At 39.0% G+C, this 5,999-nt stretch overlaps 1 non-coding gene across 1 annotated transcript; it reads right to left on the bottom strand.

Moving 5' to 3' along the window:
* Positions 1 to 4,937: 4,937 nt before the first annotated feature.
* Positions 4,938 to 5,010, bottom strand: TRNAR-CCU (transfer RNA arginine (anticodon CCU)). The gene has a single exon. It is a non-coding gene; the product is annotated as a tRNA-Arg (tRNA).
* Positions 5,011 to 5,999: the final 989 nt, after the last annotated feature.

Raw genomic sequence — 5,999 nt, 5'->3', positions numbered from 1 at the left:
TTGGGGCAATGGAAATGTATTAGTGCCACTGATGAAAAGTTTTTTATTGCCTCTTGTTCTTTTTGTTGGTTTTAGATGACACCTGAGGAGAAGACTGCTCCACCATCTTTGAAGTTTGCGTTCTTCAAATTAAAAAAAAATTCTCCCTTATTTGCTTTCTGACACTTTATAATTTAAATATTTTTTCCCTCTTAGGCCATGACACTTTCATTTCCTCTTCCTTGTATTGAAGATGAGAATTCACCCTAACATTCTCTGGTTTAAGATGTTTAATCTTTGTTATATCAGAGTGCATATAATTTAAACAATTAGATAGTCCCATAAGTCTTAACATGAAAATCACTCTACCTATTCGCCTCTGCCCTCTGCCTTCCATTTTCCAACTCTCTAGAAGCCTCCTGCATCAAACTTGATTCTATTACTTTTGATACTTAGATCCATATAACTAAACTACTTGCTAACAGTGCTACGTCTTGATTTTTCAGTATTGCCTATTCACTTCCTGCTGTGGAAGATGAGAATTTAGCAGTCTTATCCACTATTCTCAAATATGCACACCACCTCCACATATACCCTATATAGATATGCCATAATTTTGTTTAATCTTCAGTTTTTATAAGATTTGCAACTATTCATAAGATTACAACTTTAGGACTATGTGACACACCATGTGACTATTATGTGAGCTATGTGATATGTTATGATTATTTTTCCTTTCTTGTACTATTTTGAAAAAATTTCAATGAAATATAAAACTGTCCTGTTCTTTAGTTTGTTTTTATTTCTGTTTCTTTCCCCTTCCATTATTTCTAAACTCCCTTCTGATTGTATCAGGCTGAACAGATATTTTATCAGTTTTATCCTCTTGGATCCACCTTTCTTAAAAATCTTTTGACTTCCAGTTTAAACCGTGTCCTTTATCTCTTGTGTACACCTGCCATCCTGAACTTCTCCTTCCCCAGTGTCTTGGGATCCCCTTCCCCTCACTCTTGACTTGATTCCCCTGGGTTTTGGATCCTGTGTGTCTCTCTCTTTCTTGGATTTCCCCTTGTTACTATAGAGCACTTCTGCCGGTAGTTTCCTGAGAACAGTACATAGAAGATAGACTTGATAACCTTACTTGGAAATACTTTAAGTGCCCTCACACTGAATTCATATTTTGGCTAAGTGAATAGTCAAAGTCAGAAATAATGTCCCTCAGACTTTTAAAGGTGTTGTTGGGTTATTTTCTAATTCTAATCTTGTAGGTCGACAAATCTGGAAATATTCGGATGCTTGTCTCACTAACAGAGTTTTGCCAAGAGAATGCACTGGTCATAGCAAGCACCCTCTTCCAACAACACAAGAGAAGACTCTACACATGGACATCACCAGATGGCCAACATCAAAATCAGATTGATTATATTCTTTGCAGCCAAAGTTGGAGAAGCTCTACACAATAAGCAAAAACAAGACCGAGAGCTGACTGTGGCTCAGATCATGAAGTCGTTTTTGCCAAATTCAGACTTAAATTGAAGAAAGTAGGCAAAACCACTAGACCATTCAGATATAACCTTAATCAAATCCCTTATGATTATACAGTGGCAGTGAGAAATAGATTTAAGGGACTAGATCTGACAGACAGAGTGCCTGATGACCTATGGACAGAGGTTTGTGACATTATGCAGGAGACAGGGATCAAGACCATCCCCATGGGAAAGAAATGCAAAAAAGCAAAATGGTTGTCTGAGTAGGCCTTACAAATAGCTGTGAAAAGAAGATAAGTGAAGAGCAAAGGAGAAAAGGAAAGATATATTCATTTGAATGCAAAGTTCCAGAGAATATCAAGAAGAGATAAGAAAGCCTTCCTCAGTGATCAGTGCAAAGAAATGGAGGAAAACAACAGAATGGGAATGACTAGAGATCTCTTCAAGAAAATTAGAGATACCAAGGGAACATTTCATGCAAAGATGGGCTCAATAAGGGACAGAAATGGTATGGACCTAACAGAAGCAGAAGATATTAAGAAGAGGTGGCAAGAATACACAGAAGAACTGTACAAAAAAGATCTTCATGACCCAGATAAACACGATGGTGTGATCACTCACCTAGAGCCAGACATCTTGGAATGTGAAATCAAATGGACCTCAGGAAGCATCACTGCAAACAAAGCTAGTGGAGGTGATGGAATTCCAGTTGAGCTAATTCAAATCCTAGCAGATGATGCTGTGAAAGTGCTGTACTCAATATGCCAGCAAATTTGTAAACCTCAGTAGTGGCCACAGGACTGGAAAAGGTCAGTTTTCATTCCAATGTCAAAGGAAGGCAATGCCAAAGAATGCTAACTACCGCACAATTGCACTCATCTGACACACTAGTAAAGTAATGCTCAAAATTCTCCAAGCCAGGCTACAATGATATGTGAACAGTGAACTTCCAGATGTTCAAGCTGATTTTAGAAAAGGCAGAGGAACAAGAGATCAAATTGCCAACATACGCTGGATCATCAGAAAAGCAAGAGAGCTCCAGAAAAACATCTACTTCTGCTTTATTGACTATGCCAAAGCCTTTGATTGTGTGGATCACAATAAACTGTGGAAAATTCTGAAAGAGATGGGAATACCAGACCATTTGACCTGCCTCTTAAGAAACCTATATACAGGTCAGGAAGCAACAGTTAGAACTGGACATGGATCAACAGACTGGTTCCAAATAGAGAAAGGAGAACATCAAGGTTGCATATTCTCACCCTGCTTATTTAACTTATATGCAGAGTACATCATGAGAAACACTGGGCTGGAAGAAGCACAAGCTGGAATCAAGATTGCCAGGAGAAATATCAATAACTCAGATACGCAGATGACACCACCCTTATGGCAGAAAGTGAAGAACTAAAGAGCCTCTTGATGACAATGAAAGAGGAGAGTGAAAAAGTTGTCTTAAACTCAATATTCAGAAAACTAAGATCATAGCATCCGGTTCCATCACTTCATGACAAATAGATGGGGAAACAGTGGAAACAGTGAGGGACTTAATTTTTTTGGACTCCAAAATCACTGCAGATGGTGACTGCAGCCATGAAATTAAAAGATGCTTACTCCTTGGAAGGAAAGTTATGACCAACTTAGACTGCATATTAAAATGAGAGACAGTACTTTGCCAACAAATGTCCATCTAGTCAAGACTATGGTTTTTCCAGTGGTCACGTATGGATATGAGAGTTGGACTATAAAGAAAACTAAGCACCAAAGAACTGATGCTTTTAAATTGTGGTGTTGGAGAAGCCTCTTGAGAATCCCTTGAACTGCAAGGAGATCCAACTAGTCAATCCTCAAGCAAATTAGTCCTGAATATTCATTGGAAGGACTGATGTTGAAATCCAATACTTCAGCCACCTGATGCAAAGATCTCACTCACTTGAAAAGACGCTGATGCTGGGAAAGATTGAAGGCTGGAGGAGAAGCAGACAACAGAGGATGAGATGGTTGAATGGCATCACCGACTCAATGGACATGAGTTTGAATAAACTCTGGGAGTTGGCGATGGACAGGGAGACTTGGCCTGCTGCAGCCTGTGGGGTTGCAAAGAGTTGGACACGACTGAGTGACTGAACTGTTTATATGTATATTTTCTCCCAAGCTTCTAGAATTTTCTTTTTATACCACTTTCCTGAAATTTCATGAGGATTATTCTTGGAATAGCTCTGCTTTTATATACTATGTTAGGTGCTGGATTTTTTTTTTTTAATTTGAAAAAAATTGTTTGGGAATTTTATGAATTACTGTTTGATTACTTTCCCTCCATTTGTTTTATTCTCTCTTTCTGAATGCCTATTATTTGGATGTAATACAGTATGTATTGATCTCCAACTTTTATAACTGAAAAAATTTTCTACTTTCCCTCCTTTAATCTTTTGCTCTACTTCTTTGGGGGATCTTTTTGCAACTCTATTTTCTAACCCTTCTTGAGTTTTTCAGGTTTTGCTCTTATGTTTAATTTCTATAGACTCTCTTTGTTCTATTTATCTTTTTAAAAATAAGTTATTCTACTCTTGTTTCATGAATGTAGTATGTTCTCCTATTTCTCTGAGGAGATTGATAATAGTCTTTTTTTGGCTTTGTTTTTTTTTTTCTGCACAGTCTTTATTTCTTCTGATTATTTGTTCTTTCTCACAGTAGAGATTTTCCTCACACCTTGATGATCAATTTAACACTGGATACTAAAAAGCAGGACTGGAAACACTACACATGTGGGTGAGCTTTTTGACTGTGGGCTTCATCACAAAGTGGTCTGCTTGGAATTTTTGGGTTTTTTTTTGGAGGGGGGTAACATCCCTTATGTCTGTTTTCTTAGATTTTTCCTTGAAAGTTTCCAAAGCGAAGAGTTCAATCTCCTGTCAGAGCAGTGTCGCGCAAACTTCAATGTGTATACGGGTCATCCAACGAATTGTTGAAATGCAGATTCTGATTCAGGAGGTCTTGGGTAGGGCTGAGATGCTGTGTCTAGTTTCCAACTGTTGCCATGTTCTATGGATGCATCTTTTTTAAAATTTCAAAGTTTATTAGTTTATTTTTGGCTACACTGGTCTTTGCTGCTGTGTGTGGGCTTTCTCTAGTTGCAGTCAACAGAGGCTACTCTTTGCTGGGCACAGGTTTCTGACCGTGCTGGCTTCTCTGTTTGCTGAGCACGGGCTCTAGGGTGCCTGGGCTTGGGTAGTTGCACCCGCAGGCTTAGTTGCTCTGCAGTATGTGGAATCTTCTTGGACTAGAGATCGAACCTGTGTCCTCTGCACTGGCAGGTGAATTCTTAACCCCTGGAGCATCACAGAAGCCCTATGGATACATATTTTTCTTTTTCTTTCTTTTTTTTTTAAAAATATTTATTTATTTATTTGACTGCACCGGATCTTAGTGTGGCATGTGAGATCTTAAATCTTCATTTCAGCATGTGGGATCTAGTTACCTGACCAGGAATTGAACCCAGGCCCCCCGCATTAGGAGTGCAGAGTCTTAACCACTGGACCACCAGGGAAGTCCTATGGATGCATCTTGATTAACATGGAGAAAGGATTATGATCCTTCTGGCTGCTAATTCTGGGAGTCATTTTGGAGAAAAGACCTGGGAGGTCGCAACATTCTGTATGTGATATTTGCCTGCTTAGCACAGAGACTCAATCCCCTTGCTTTCAGCACAGTGGTGGCCCAGCTCACATACCCTGGGCTTCACCCTCTCCAGAACAGTCTCCTCCCTTGCTCTGCTAGGGAATGGGAAGGGGGAGGAGGCAGTTGTTTGGTTAAAGGGAGAAAGGGGAGAGGCAGCAGGGAGTCTGCTTGCCTTGAAACAGACTTTTTAACAATTCTGCTTTGCCTTTATCTTTGCCCCTACTTCCAGAGGTTGGTTCTGTCAATTTTTGAAGATTGGTTCTGCCAATTTTTGAAGATTAAAAGAAGCAGTGTGCAAAGCAAATCAGGCTGATTGATGCTAGGCTCCTTCAGCTGTGACTTTAGGATTCTACTTTCTTGGATTCTTTATATTATTTTAACTGAATTTGTTCTTCCTCTTTCCAACCTATATTTTGAAAGTTAATTTTTTTTTTTTTTTCTATTTTATTTCCTCTTCTCTTTGTCCTTGGTACTGGTGTGGCTGATAAAAATCTTTCTACTGAAGTTTTAGGGAGTTTCAGAAGAGAGAGCAAACAGTGTCTAGTCCACCATCTTTAACTACAAACCCTCCCTAATTGATTGTTTCTACTAGATGTTTCTGACTGTGGTCCCCAGAGTCCTTGAAAAGATAGTTCACAGTACAGATTGATGGGACTTTGTTTCCCAGCTGAAACTGACTTGCTTACCTTTCCAAATTTGAGTAACCTGGGCTCATGCATTTCTATCAAGTCTCCCTATGCAAATGAAACAAGTGTCACTATTTTATTGACCAATTTCCAGTATTTCCTCTAGTCTGGGGCTCGTTAGGATCATTATTATTTTTTTTTCCACATCTGGAAGCAACTATAAGGGAATCAT

The sequence above is a fragment of the Odocoileus virginianus genome, chromosome 8 (genome assembly GCF_023699985.2).
Source record: "Odocoileus virginianus isolate 20LAN1187 ecotype Illinois chromosome 8, Ovbor_1.2, whole genome shotgun sequence".
In the NCBI taxonomy this organism is placed as follows: domain Eukaryota; kingdom Metazoa; phylum Chordata; class Mammalia; order Artiodactyla; family Cervidae; genus Odocoileus; species Odocoileus virginianus.
The sequence above is the reverse complement of the archived record's forward strand: the minus strand, read 5'-3'. Positions and strand labels throughout refer to the sequence as shown.